This window comes from Panthera uncia (genome assembly GCF_023721935.1).
Source record: "Panthera uncia isolate 11264 chromosome B3 unlocalized genomic scaffold, Puncia_PCG_1.0 HiC_scaffold_1, whole genome shotgun sequence".
In the NCBI taxonomy this organism is placed as follows: Eukaryota; Metazoa; Chordata; class Mammalia; order Carnivora; family Felidae; genus Panthera; species Panthera uncia.
The window spans coordinates 99,096,069-99,110,057 of NW_026057582.1; the positions used below are offsets into that span (position 1 = coordinate 99,096,069).

The following is a 13,989-nucleotide window of genomic DNA, read 5'->3' on the forward strand; positions in this document are numbered from 1 at the left end:
GCTTCGCTAACAGACTTCGTAAAGCAAGTACAAAGGGGGAGGGCTGAGGAAGAGGGGGCGGGACATTGAGAAACATGAATCTGAGCAAGCGCAGAAACAGATATTAATGGAGGCGTGAAGACTACTGCTCCCTCACTTTCCGAACTGTCGTAAAGACCCGGAGTGTCGTGCTCGCTCGGTAGAGGAGGGATTGGTTAGGCGGCGGCAGCGGCGGCGGCAGGAGAACAGCAGCAGTGGCGGCGACGGTGGCGAGGTGTTCGGTCTGCGCAGCACAGAAACGCCCGCAGCTTCAGGGAAGGAGTTCTTGTGGGATCAAATCAGGCGTTCTGAACCCAGGCCGGGTGAACTGGGCCGAACCAGGCGCTGCCGCTCGTACGGTTTGGTGGCGGTGACAGACGCAGCTCTTGACTATAGGGGCCTATTAGGCCGAGATCTGAAAGCCCAGATCACTGGCTCTCGACGCATCCTCTTCCCCTCTTCCATCTGCTGTCTTCCTTCCTGGGCCAGTGATTCCCGGACTCTGGGAAAAGGGTAGCTAATGATTAAGGTGAGGGGGCTAGGGGGGAGGGGATCGATTGGAGGCCGCGCGTGCGCGCAACGGGGGAGGGGCCGGCCTGGAGGGGAGAAAGAGGAAGGGCTGCGGCCGCGGAAGGCTGGGGTCGGCGACCGGCCGGTTACTGCTGGCTGCATAGTGACTTAGGGTCTGGGTCTTCGCAAGAGAATTAATTGTGTTTGAGCAAAGCATTCGTCTACAGACACACCCACACCCCACAGTAAGGGAGTGTGGGTGAGGGGATTTCTTTTCCTCTTTGGACTCTCCCTAGAGTCTAGGAAGGGGACTGAGGACTGAGGCGTGGGAGTGCGATTTGACAATGGAGTGATGAAGGTAACCCGCACCGGGGGTGTTGGAGGGCGCTAAGTCAGCCCTGACGGTTAGGGAGTTGCCGTCTTATGTGATCAAGGAAACGTCCGCGGAACAGCAGAAATACAGACGCGTCAGATTTTTGTGTAGAGTTGGTTTGGTCATTAGAAAAGAAGCTGTATATTTTATTATTGTCCTTAGGTAATTTGTCAGAGGCAGCGGCAAGGCTGTAGTGGAAATATCTGTTCTGTACTGTAGAAATAGAGGTTTGGCACCATAGCTTTTAAATAGGCTATAATCTTTACAGATACTTCTTAACGCAAGTCCCAAGTTTTAGTGCTTAAAAATACCAGGAAGTATATAGGGTATTCATTTAATTTGTTCATGTTCGTACTGTGAGGTGACTCCATTGTATTGTGTGCTTTCCTGTTTCTTGATTTATGTGCAGTATGAATTTAGAACTCTCTGGAGTGGTCAGGTGCCAGCTGACATAGACTTCATTTTATAGTTGTTTTAGCTTTTGAACCCGACTTAATAGAAACTTTATTTTACTTGGTATTTTTATGTTTAATTTTCTTGTATTAGGGACCTCTTCAGTCGAAAAGAACAGCCTGGGGAAAATATGAGCTGAGGTCCCATTTGCTTTCCCATTTTGTGTGTGTGTGTGTGTGTGTGTGTGTGTGTGTGTGTTTGCTTTCAAACGTTAGAATGTGATTTCGATATTACGTGGAAGTTCTGTAATACTATTTTTACTCAGCTTTATTATGGTGAAGATCTACATTTTGATGGTTTGTTACTATATGTTTTTTAGTAAATATTTTCATGTCAATATAAACTGTTGCTTTTCATACTAAACAGTAGTCTTTGGTTGTGTTGTGAGATAAAACGGGATGAGAAAGAGGCCCTCTTACTCTGAAAACAATCTTTAATTTTTTTTAAAGCCTTGAATTATTTTACTTTTGTCCATTTCTTCTCATTAACCTTGGACACATGACATTTTTCCCCTGCTCATTTGTTTGCCATCTAAGATTCAGAGTAGTATTCTAAAAGCTGGTGACGATGTTTGTGAATTCGTCTGAACAATATTTTAAGAAAAACTGGGAAGAGTGGAGACTCTCTCCTTGTTCACAGGGATGGTGGATCTTATATATGTGGCTCTTTACTTATTTTTTAAGTAATTGCTACACCCAGTGTGGGGCTCGAACTTAGAACACCCAGGTAAAGAGTCCCATGCTCCACCAACTGAGCCAGGCAGGTGCCCCGTTATTTTCATTTTAAAATTTAAAGTGGGATTAAAAATTCTTGAGTCATGCCAATTAAATTTTTTAGACATTTTATTATTTTGCCAAAGAGGGGTTTCTGTAACATGCTTTATTTACTTAGAGCATAGTTATATGTGTCTTCTTTTAACTTTTCCCTCTGTGAGCTAGGACTTCAATAGGAAGAAAAAAAGTGACAACACTAAAAATGATAGTAATTAAAGTATGTTCGTAACTTGACATTAGCATTCTATGGGTGACATTATCTTATGAAAGAGTATAAGGTTGGAGATAGGAGATCTGGATTTTAGATCTAGCTTTGCTTGCTATTTATTAGATAGGTGACTTTATTGATAACCATCCTTGGCTTCTGATCTCTTTCAATTGTTAAATGAGAAGTGTGGGATGGCTTTCTAGGTTTCTCTAGGTCCCAATTTAATGATTCATATTTTTAGTTAGGTGTTTTTGGTACTTATTGGTGTATTCATTATGATTCAATTCCTAGAAAGAAGTGCTGTACTGAGAGTTAAATTCCTTCATGTGTATATTAGGTGAGGAAAAAAAACAACAAACCCAGGAGGCAGCCATGTTTGTTGTTCTAGATAATACTTCTCTCCCGTTGTAGATATTATATATGATTTAATAGCTCTCATATGATACTAAGAGATGAAATTTGTTCTATTTCTGGTAATGCTCTTTAAATCATCCTGAATAATTTTTCTTTCAGAAACCTGTAATCGTTCAGTTAAAGTCCAGAATTGTGTTTGAATGCCTTACACCTCTGTTCTTTCTTTCCTGATCCCACCGATTCTTGGTAACAGCTGACCCAGGTTTCTACAGGTATTCAATTCATATCATTACATGTGGAGTGAGCTACAAATGTTTAAAAACAAATACTAAATTGAGCTTACATTTTATTTTATTTTTTTTAATTTTTTTTCAACGTTTTTTATTTATTTTTGGGACAGAGAGAGACAGAGCATGAACGGGGGAGGGTCAGAGAGAGAGGGAGACACAGAATCGGAAACAGGCTCCAGGCTCCGAGCCATCAGCCCAGAGCCCGACGCGGGGCTCGAACTCACGGACCGCGAGATCGCGACCTGGCTGAAGTCGGACGCTTAACCGACTGCGCCACCCAGGCGCCCCTGAGCTTACATTTTAAATAAGGGTAGTGAGTTATTACTTAGTTACTCAGTATGTATTTATTGAATGTCTCATGTTCTCAGTATTGTTTTTGGTCTCCAGTGAGGAAGGCACTTTGCCTTCAGGGAGTTGTCATTCTACTGTGGGAAACATAATAAACAGAATAGTTTGAGGTAGTGGTGAGTGCCATGAAGAAAATAAGACCATGTAATGAAGAATGAGTGGAAGTGGAGCTGTACTGTGGATTGAGTGGTTAGGGAGGGCCTAACTTCTTTTTAGAGGTGATGAGTTGTGATCATTTACTAAAAAGAATCAGCCATACTGATAATTTTGAGGAATCTTGCAGATAAAGGGAACAGCAAAGGCATTGGATTGTGTTTGATTCTGGAGAATCTACAAGTGTTAAGTTGTTTGGTTTGTGTGTTAGGCTTTTCCATAATTGCTGACAGACGATGTTAAAAATATTTTATGTGTAGCAACCAAATGTAATGTGTTGACCTTGTTTAAATCCTCACTCAAATCAATTGTAGGAAGTCATTTTTGGAACACTTTGGGGGAAATATGAATGTGAATGGATATCATCTATCAAGGATATTAGATATTAAGGAATTATGTTAATTTTGTTAGGGATGATAATGACATTATGTAAACATCCATTGATGATTCTTGCCTCTGTTGATCTTTACTTTGATGGTTGCAGAATGCTTATTTCAAACTCTACCATCTCTAATCAATAGGCTGTTGTATGGAAGAAGCACTCTTTTATCTATTATCAATATGAACCTACCTACTTCGTGTTTTATTCAATGGATTATAAATCCATTACTGCCTTTACTTATTTTGATGCTCAAATTATCCCATGTTTGTCCAGTGAGAGCCTCTCCACCCTGGCTCCTGTGTTTTTGACATACATAATTTTTTATGAATACTGTATTTCCTTTCTCTTTGGCACAACAAGAAGTTCAAGCTCATCTTATATCTTTCCTGTCTCAGTCTTGGAATCTCTAAGGAGCCCTGGTTCCTTTTAGTGGGGAGTCCAATTTGCTTTTGAGTTTTCTGTTTAATTTTTTTTTTTCACATTTATTTTTGAGAGAGAGAGAGAGAGAGAAAAACAGAGCATGAGTGGGGGAGGGGCAGAGAGAGAGGGAGACACAGAATCCAAAGCAGGCTCCAGGCTCTGAGCTGTCAGCCTAGAGCCTGATGCAGGGCTCGAACTCACAGACCACAAGATCATGACCCGAGCTGAAGTCGGACACTCAACCCATCGAGCCACCCAGGCACCCTTGAGTTTTCTGTTTATATATAGAAATAATCTCTTATTTCCTGGATCAGGACATCCTCTGAGAAACCTAAACTTAGATGTTGATAGTGGGTTTATATTTCTATGAAGATTTTATTTATGAAGTAAATAAATGTAGTAATTTATTATATTTGCCATAAAACACTGTATTATTTTTCTGTTTTTTAAAATAAATAAGTTCTGATTTGATCTTAATTATGATCAAATGAAATAGAAAAAAATAAAATATTTTACTTTGTGTTACATTTCATATGTTGAGGGTTTAATCACTTAACTGTTAAAAATGACAAGGTGTAGGGGTGTCTGGGTGGCTCAGTTGGTTGGGCGTCTGACTTCGGCTCAGGTTATGATCTTGCAGTTCGTGGGTTCGAGCCCTGTGTCGGGCTCTGTGCTGACAGCTTCCTCGGGCCTGCTTCGGATTCTGTGTCTCCCTCTCTCTGCCTCTTCCCTGCTCATCCTCTCTCTTAAAGAATAAATAAGCGTTAAAAAAAAAATTAAAAATGGCAAGGTGTGCATACTTCATTGTTTTTAACTAAGTCATCAGACATTCTAGTCTGAAGGAAATTGTTGCTTTTTAACTAGCCTTTTATTTATTTATTTATTATTATTATTTTTAATGTTTATTTATTTTTGACAGAGAGAGAGACAGAGCATGAGCCTTAACTAGCTTTTTAAATGAGATTTTTAATTATAATACAGAATAATGTTTCAAATATGAGTGGAAATACGTGGACATTTTTCTGGAAAGTTATTGTTACAAGGTATGTCTCACAGCCATTTTCTCACCTGTATGTGGGTATTTGCTTTATTTATTTATTTTTAATCCTGATTTGTAAGTATTTTTCCAGACAGTATTTTGGGCTTTTTTGTTTTTTAAAACAAGCTCTGGCCAGTTTTATTTAAGGAAAATTTTGTGTGATTTGCTGTTCACCAGTCTGTTCTGGCATGCTTCTAATGATACCAGAATCACCTGGGTCAATGATAGCCAGTGTGTATACTTTGTAGTATTTCCCACATGCTGTGCCCAGTTCAGTGTTGTTGCCACTCTAGTGATAGACAATCACTATTGGCCACAGTTTTGGCCAAACATGGTGTAATAATCTATTTCAGATTTCCTCAAGGCTGGGCAGTTGTTGGCGAGGATCATCAGTTTTGCTTTGCCATGTCTGATCATGTTCAGCTGCTTGTACCCCAGTACATACTTCCACTTTTCGTAAGAAGTTGGGAGACTAGAGGTAATTGACTCCAGCGACTTTTTTTGTCTTCTTTGCAGCCACCATCTTCCTGCCTTAGGTGAGGGATGGCCCCAAGCAGGAGCAGCCACCAAGATACCAGACAATATTTTGAATGGTTTTTAACTAGTTAATTTTTGAGGCAATTAATATATGTACATGGTTTAAAAATTTTTTTAATGTTTGTTTATTTTTGAGAGAGAGTCAGAGCGTGAGTGGGGGAGGGGCAGAGAGAGGAAGACACAGAATCCAAAGCAGGCTCCAGGCTCTGAGCTGTCAGCACAGCGGGTTCAAATCCACAAACTGTGAGATCATTACCCGAGCTGAAGTCGAACTCCTAAGAGGTTTTTTGGTTTTTTTTTTTTCTGGTATTACTATCATATTTCTTATAGTATGCTTATATATCTGCTTAGTTACTTTTGATGTCAGTGATTTTGTTGTCTTTTAAAAAATATATTTAAGTTTTAAAGATAAAAGCAGTACACAGGGTACCAAATTCATAAGATACGAAGGGTATACACAGAAAGATAAATTTTCTTGCCATCCCTCTTCTTTTCCCTGAAGATCTATCTCCTCTTAACTATTTTATATGTATACAGCACAGCAGTATGGCGTCTTGTGGGGAGCTCTGCAAGTGTTTCAGCAAATTGGCTGGGTTGAATGAAACTATTTGATAATAGTAAGTTCTTCTTCACTACTTACCTATGTTGGCATTTGCAGTGATAGTACAAACAGTGATGGGCAAAACTGCTGGCCCTGCAGTGCATATTCAGACCGTGGCTAAAACTGTACTAATAGTCATCATATTTTTCATTACTACACATTCACAAAGCCAGTTTCATTTAAGAATGAAAACCATGAAAAAAACAAAAATAAAACCAGTTTCTTTTAACAAAGTTCTTTATAAAGCAGTAAAACCTGTTTTATTAATCTTGTCCCTTGAGTACATGTCTTTTTAATATTTTTTTTCTTTTTAATGTTTCATGTGATAAAATGAGAATGTTGTAAGGCACTTTTGCTTCATCCCAAATTATGCTTGTCTTGAAGAAAAGTACTTGTGTGATTGAGTTACAGGATGAACTAGCAAACTTAGTTGCTTTTTTTTAATGGAACTGTATTTTTACTTGAAAGAATGAAAACTGTAGTTACTTAAACTTGGGTATTTGTGTATGTTTTCTCAAAAATAAATGAAGTGAGGGAAAACAACTGACAGAAATTATTGCCAAGATAAAATTAAGGCTTTCAAGCAAAAATTAGAATTTTGGAATGCATATCTGCCACTATGAGTTTGGCAGCTTCTTAGGACCTTTTTGATGAAATTGATGGTGATATTAACAAAATGTGTATAAAATGACTATTGTATAATGAAATGTGTCAGTGTTTGCAAGATATGCATAACTTTGTGGGCCAACTTTTCTAATGACCTGTGCATGATATTACAAAGTCATGTATGTGTGAAAGATCTATTTAAGTGCAAGATAAATCAATAGATATTTAATGAAATGATAAGAAGTTTCATTGATAAGTTATCAGATTCAACATTGCAAGTAACCTTTACAAAATTATACTTACTAAGTTTTGTTTTGGGTTAATGTCAAAGAATAGTATATACACTTATCTGACAAAGTTATTAAAGATACTCTCTTTTTTTTTTTTTTTTAAGTTTATTTATTTTGAAAGAGTGCGAGCAGGGTGGTGGGAGGCAGAGAGAGAGGCAGAGAGAGAGAGAGAATCCTAAGCAAGCTCTGTGCTGCTAGCTGTGGAGCCTGATGTGGGGCTCAAACCCACCAATTTCTAGATCATGACCTGAGCCAAAATCAAGAGTCGGATGGTTAACCTACTGAGCCACCCAGGTGCCCCAAGATATTCTTCTCTTTTAAGTACATATTTGTGTGAAGCTGGGTTTCTTTTTTTTTTTTTTTAATGTTTATATTTATTTTTGAGAGAGAGAGAGAGAGAGAGAGAGAGAGAGAGAGAGGAGGGTGAGTGGGGGAGGGGCAGAGAGAGGGAGACACAGAATCCAAAGCAGGCTTCAGGCTCTGAGCTGTCAGCACAGAGCCCAACGCGGGGCTCAAACTCATGGACCATGAGATCGTGACCTGAGCTGAAGTCAGACGCTCAGCCGACTGAGCCACCCAGGCGCCCAAAAGCTGGATTTCTTATTAGATAGGATACAGAAGCAGATTTAAGAATCCAAGTTTCTTCTATTAAGTCAGACATTAAAGAGATTAGCACAAATGTGTAATAGTACTACTCTTTAACTTTTTTGAAAAGATAAAATGTCACTTAATATTAGCATGTAATAGACTTACTATTGCTGTTTTTAAAAAATAAATTTTTAAGCATTGATTTTATTTTCTAATATTGTATTAAATATAACCTAGAATTTAAACTTTTGGGAGATTCTCAATTATTTTTAAGAGTCTAAAGGGGTTCTCAAGTCAGAACGTTTGAGCCTTGCTGTGCCAGTTATCTTTTGACTTCTTATGGAAAAGAAATCCACACTTCTTTCTTCACCCTTTCTTTTGATATAGTTGTGTCACAACTTTAGGTTATTTTAAGTAATAACTCAACACGTATTTATTGAATACCAACTCTGTGTTCTAAGCTTTGGGGCACATAATGTGAAAACAGACTAGGCTCTATTGGGAAAACAAGTAAATTTTACATATGGTAATTATGGCAATAACTGAGCTGGTAAAAGAAGCCGGGAGTGAGGTTAACTTTTTAAATGTAAGATGATCGGGGATGGTCTCAAGGACAAGGAAACATTTTTAGCACAGACTGAAAGGAAACAAGTGAGATCCTTGTGGCTATCTGGGGGACAAGCATTTCGGGCAGATTAAATAGCATAGCATACTTGGCCTGCTCAAGGAAAAGCCAAGAAGCTGTTGTGACTGGAATGGAGTGGATGAGGAGAATGGTGATTTCTGAAGATGGAGGTAGCAAGGGCTTATGTCCTTCAGTTTTAAGAAATATTTTTGTGTTAGCTTTCATGACATCTTAGTCATTTTTTTTTTTTTTTTTTTTCTGTTCTCTTTTGGGAGTTGTTGTCAGATGGTAAGATTTTGTTGCTCTTTCTTGTTGTTAGCTCCTTTTCTTTTTTGGTGAATTAAAATATTTTTTCATTTAGTGGGGATTGCAAGGAAATTTGAGAGAAAGGTACATGTATAATTTACCATGTTTAAACAAAATGTGAACTTTTGTTTTTGATAAATACCAGCAGCAAGTTACACTGTTGATACGGAAATTGGCTCTTCTCAACTCTTAGTGGTAGAATCATGTTTAAATATGTGAAAAAGTACACATGTAAATAGGTTCACTTTACAAAGTCTAAGTCTACTTTAACAACTGTGTTCTTTAATAGAAAGTAGTCATTAAGTGAAGAAAATCATGTGATGTAATACTTTTATTACAAAACATCTGCAGACTGTCACAGATTTGATTGTACTTTCTGTGAAATCACATTTCTTTAAAGAACTGTATATAGTACCAGATGAAAATGGCCATTTTATGGAATCTTATACAGCCATAAAACAGGGATGAGATTTTGCCACCACTTGTGACAACATGGATTGATCTAGAGGGTATTATGCTAAGTGAAATAAGTCAAAGAAAGACAAATACCATATGATTTCACTTATATGTAGAATCTAAAAAATAAAACAAATGAATAAAGAAAAAGCAGAATCAGGCCTATAAGTAAAGAGAACAGACTGGTGGTTGCCAGAGGGGAGAGGTGGGGATGGACAAAATGGGTGAAGGGGAGTGGGAGATACAGGCTTCCAGTTATAGAATGAATAAGTCATAGGAATAAAAGGTACAGAATAGGGAATATAGTCAGTGGTATTATATAGCATTGTATGACAGTTGGCAGCATCTTGTGGTGAACATAGCATAACACAGAGAGATTGAATCACTATGTTGTACGCCTGCAACTAATGTTACATTGTCAACTATACTTAAAAAGTTTTTTGGTCATAATAAAATGAAAACAGGAGGACTAGGTCAAACACAGACTGCTTTACCTCTATAAATCTGAGAGAATATGTAGAGAATTTTGGTTGTTAAAAAAACCAATAGCTAACCATCTTTTTTTTTTAATTTTTAATGTTTATTTACTTTTGAGAGCGAGAGAGGGAGAGAGTGAGGGAGAGAGAGAGGGTGTGCAAGCCAGGGAAGGGCAGAGAGAGAGAGGGAGTCACAGAATCTGAAGCAGGCTCCAGGCTCTGAGCTGTCAGCACAGAGCCCGATATGGGGCTTGAACTCATGAACCTCGAGATCATGACCTGAGCCAAAGTCAGACACTTAACCGACTGAGCCACCCAGGTGCCCCTAACCATCTTATTTTCATAACCACCTTCCTGCCTGCCATTCCTCTGATTTGCCTTTATCCTTATTCTCCATTTGAGGTCTTTTTTTTTTTTTTTTTTAATTTTTAAATGTTTTATTTATTTTAGAGAGAGAGAGGAGACAGAGTACGAATGGGGGAGGGGCAGAGAGAGAGGAAGACACCGAATCAGAGGCAGGCTCCAGGCTCTGAGCTGTCAGCACAGAGCCCATCGTGGGGCTTGAACTCATGAACCTCTAGATCATGACCTGAGCCAAAGTCAGATGCTTAATTGACTGAGCCACCCAGGCACCCCTCAGTTACTCCATTTTAATAGTCCTTTAGCATTCTCCCACTGTGTAGGCTAAGTTCCAAAAATCTCGAAGGAAAATAGAAGACATTGTGGCTGAGTAACATAATCTTATACAAAAATAATGTCATTGGAACCAGAGTCGTGAGTGAACATTTGAAAGCGTGCATAACTGTACATTTAATTTTTAAAATGTGAAAGACCAAAACCAGCAACTTCTGTCAGAATTAAGATCCAGATGTGTGTGTTAGACTTTGGGCAAGTTGCCTAACTTTCTATAATCCTTAGTTCCTTCGAGATAATAGTTTTTAGTGAGGATAAAATGAAATAAAAGCATGGCACGTGGTTCCTTAACAGACCTTACCTGATCTGGCCCTTGACCATCTCTGATCCAGCTTGTGTACCATCTTTCTTTCCTCCCCTCCCCTTCTTTCTGTTGTTTGTTAGGCCTCTTCCTGCCACATGATCTTTCTTTTATTGTTTCCTCTGCTAGGAATGCTCTTCCTTTAGCACTGTGTGCTGTGGCTGACTGGTGGCTTCTTCTCATATTTCAGGTCTTTAGCTTCTTAGTGAGGAGCCCACTGATGGTCAGCTTTTCCTCTTTGTTTTATTTTCTTAATAGCACAGATTTCTCTCTAAAATTATCATGATTGTTTGTCTACTTGTGCCTTGTTTGTCCTCATTTGCATCTAATTTTCATGAAAGCAAAGACTTTCTGTATCCTGCTCATGGCTGCTGATCCCAGTGCCTACAACAGTGGCCACATTACAATAGACTCTCAATAAATACTTGTTGAATGAAAATAGTAAACTGAATAAATGGTAGCTAATACATTATCAATGGTAGTATATCTTCTAAAATATTAATAAGCTACTGTAAAATTAATTTCTGTTGCCTAGTTAACATTTCCAGATTCTGGTCTGATCCCAGGTGCTTGGATGGAAAAAGTTTGGATCACCTAACTTGTATTTATCCTGTGATTTGCCATCACAGAGTACATCATTCTTTTTAGACTCTTGAAATTACCCATTTTATTCCCATGTGAATGAATATTTTTCTTCACAGATAGTAGTTCTAGGTAGCAGTTCTAAGGCCTGGACTTAATTTCAGTCATCTTCCTTTATCTTGAACAAGCTTCAATTTAAAATATTTTTTTCTTTTCAGGGTGCCTGGGTGGCTCAGTTGGTTAAGTGTCCTACTCTTGATTTCCATTTGGGTCATGATCTCATGGTTTGTGAGTTAGAGTCCCACATAGAGCTCTGCTCTGACAGCCTGTGTGCACATGCTTTCCTGATTGTTCTCTCTCCCAAAAATAAATACTTAAAAAATTTTTTTTCTTTTCTTTCCTGTCATTTTTATTAATCTTCAGTTGCTCTTTTTTTCTGATTATCTCTAACAGGAAGAACTCATATATATACTGAAACCAAAATTCAAAAGATTGCCCATAAAGTATATAAGTAAATGTGTCTAGGCTAGACTTACATGTATGGAAATCCACATTGGGGTTAAGATTACTGTATTTATCCAGAATGTGAGATTTTTGGGGGATAGAATAGTATCTTAACTGTCTTCTTAATTATGACCTTGAGCGGTGGCTAGTAGCAAAACAGCCAAAAAGGGTTTGTTGAATAAGGTGGCTGACATTAGCATAGAGGATCGTGAATCCTTGGTTTCTCCCTACTAGTATCCTCAGTTGTCTAATAGGCTTGCTATTTTAGTTCTCGCCACTAGGATTTTCACTTTGCTGTCAGAATACACAGACCCAAGGTAGGCAAAAATGTCAGTCAAAATAACCTTGGAAATCCCTAAAGTTGGCCATAAAATATAGACATACAGTCTCTTAGAGTCCAGTGTATCCTGTTTGTCCTTTAGTATTGGAACAAATCACATTTCATTGTTAAACACTAGAAGTAGTAGGCTGTGTTTATGATTCATGTTGTGGGAAAAATAAATGGCTCTCAACATTAGAATCTGACAGCACAGTAAAATGTTTATATCACGAGAGGCACATGGGAAGTGAGACCACCTAGAGAATGGTAAAATTTTATCTTTCTTGTGTTCATTTGGGTATATAATTATTGAGCAGAATTGCAAGCATAATCTACATGGTTTAAATTATTCTTTCGTTGTTTTCATATTGTTGAATTCACATTAAGGGTGTGCTCTCTACCCAGAGGTGTTTTTCCTAATCCAGTTTTCAGTATACCTTTACCTTCAATCATTAGAATGTAAGTAACTCTGTTTTTTCTCCTTATGACTCTAGTTCTTATTCTTTAGAACATGTTCTTAATATCCTCCAGCTTACATATTTTGACCCAAATGATACAGGAAGAGCAAAAACAAATTTTGTTTAATAAACTTGTTGGACTTTATCCGAGGAGAAATTGTTTCCTTGGGCAGTTTTGCTTACCACATTAGATCCTACATTCTCAGCCAGCTGCCATCTTTCCTAATCTAGTTTTTTGTTTCATTTGTATTTATTTTGTTACCCCACCCTTTGGGTGCTTTAACAGTTCAGGGGTTTTTGTTTTGTTTTGTTTTTTAATGTTTTCTTACTTATTTTGAGAGAGAGAGAAAGTGCAAGTGGGAGGAGGGGCAGAGAGAGAGGGAGAGAGAATTCCAAGCAGGCTTTGTGCTGTCAGCATGGAGTGACGCCTCCATCATCCGGTTATGAGATCATGAGCTGAGCCTGGGCTGAGCTGAAACCAAGAGTTTGACTCTTAACAGTCTGAGCCACCCAGGTGCCCCCAGGATTTTGATATGATCTTCAAGAGGAATTGAGGTTCATTTGAATAAGATAGACTAACTTGAGGTGGGTGTACCTAAGAGGATTAAAGGCCTACCCCCCTCCCCCCCCAAAAAAAAGAAAGAGAGAAAACGGGAAGCTTGTGGATTTTTTTTGCCAGGATGATTTTTTTTTTTTTTTAATTTTTTTTTTTTTCCAACGTTTTTTTTTTATTTATTTTTGGGACAGAGAGAGACAGAGCATGAACGGGGGAGGGGCAGAGAGAGAGGGAGACACAGAATCGGAAACAGGCTCCAGGCTCCGAGCCATCAGCCCAGAGCCTGACGCGGGGCTCGAACTCACGGACCTCGAGATCGTGACCTGGCTGAAGTCGGACGCTTAACCGACTGCGCCACCCAGGCGCCCCCAGGATGATTTTTTTTTAAATGTTTATTTACTTTTGAGAGAAAGAGAGAGACAGAGGCATGAGCGGGGGAGGGCAGAGAGAGACACACACAGCATGTGAAGCACTCTCGAGGTTCTGAGCTGTCAGCACAGAGCCCAATATGGGGCTTGAACTCATGAACCTCGAGATCATGACCTGAGCAAAAGTCAGACGCTTAACCGACTCTGCCATCCAGGTGCCCCTAACCATCTTATTTTCATAACCACCTTCCTGCCTGCCATTCCTCTGATTTGCCTTTATCCTTATTCTCCACTTGAGGTCTTTTTTTTTTTTTTTAAATTTTTAAATGTTTTATTTATTTTAGAGAGAGAGAGGAGACAGAGTACGAATGGGGGAGGGGCAGAGAGAGAGGGAGACACCGA

The 13,989-nt window shown here is 38.8% G+C and overlaps 1 protein-coding gene and 1 pseudogene across 5 annotated transcripts in view; one reads left to right on the forward strand and one right to left on the reverse strand.

Annotated features, from left to right (window-relative positions):
- The first annotated feature begins 458 nt into the window (after positions 1–458).
- Positions 459–13,989, forward strand: part of RNF111 (ring finger protein 111) — a 91,573-nt gene continuing 78,042 nt past the window's right edge. For 4 of the 5 annotated variants that reach the window (XM_049613706.1, XM_049613708.1, XM_049613709.1 and 1 more), the window contains exon 1: positions 459–547. The gene's annotated coding sequence lies outside the window, so the exon portion shown is untranslated. Of the gene's footprint in view, positions 548–12,758; positions 13,249–13,989 lie in introns of those variants that run through there. The other variant, XM_049613707.1, reaches the window with a different exon arrangement.
- LOC125910049 (60S ribosomal protein L30-like) lies at positions 5,445–5,844 on the reverse strand (annotated as a pseudogene).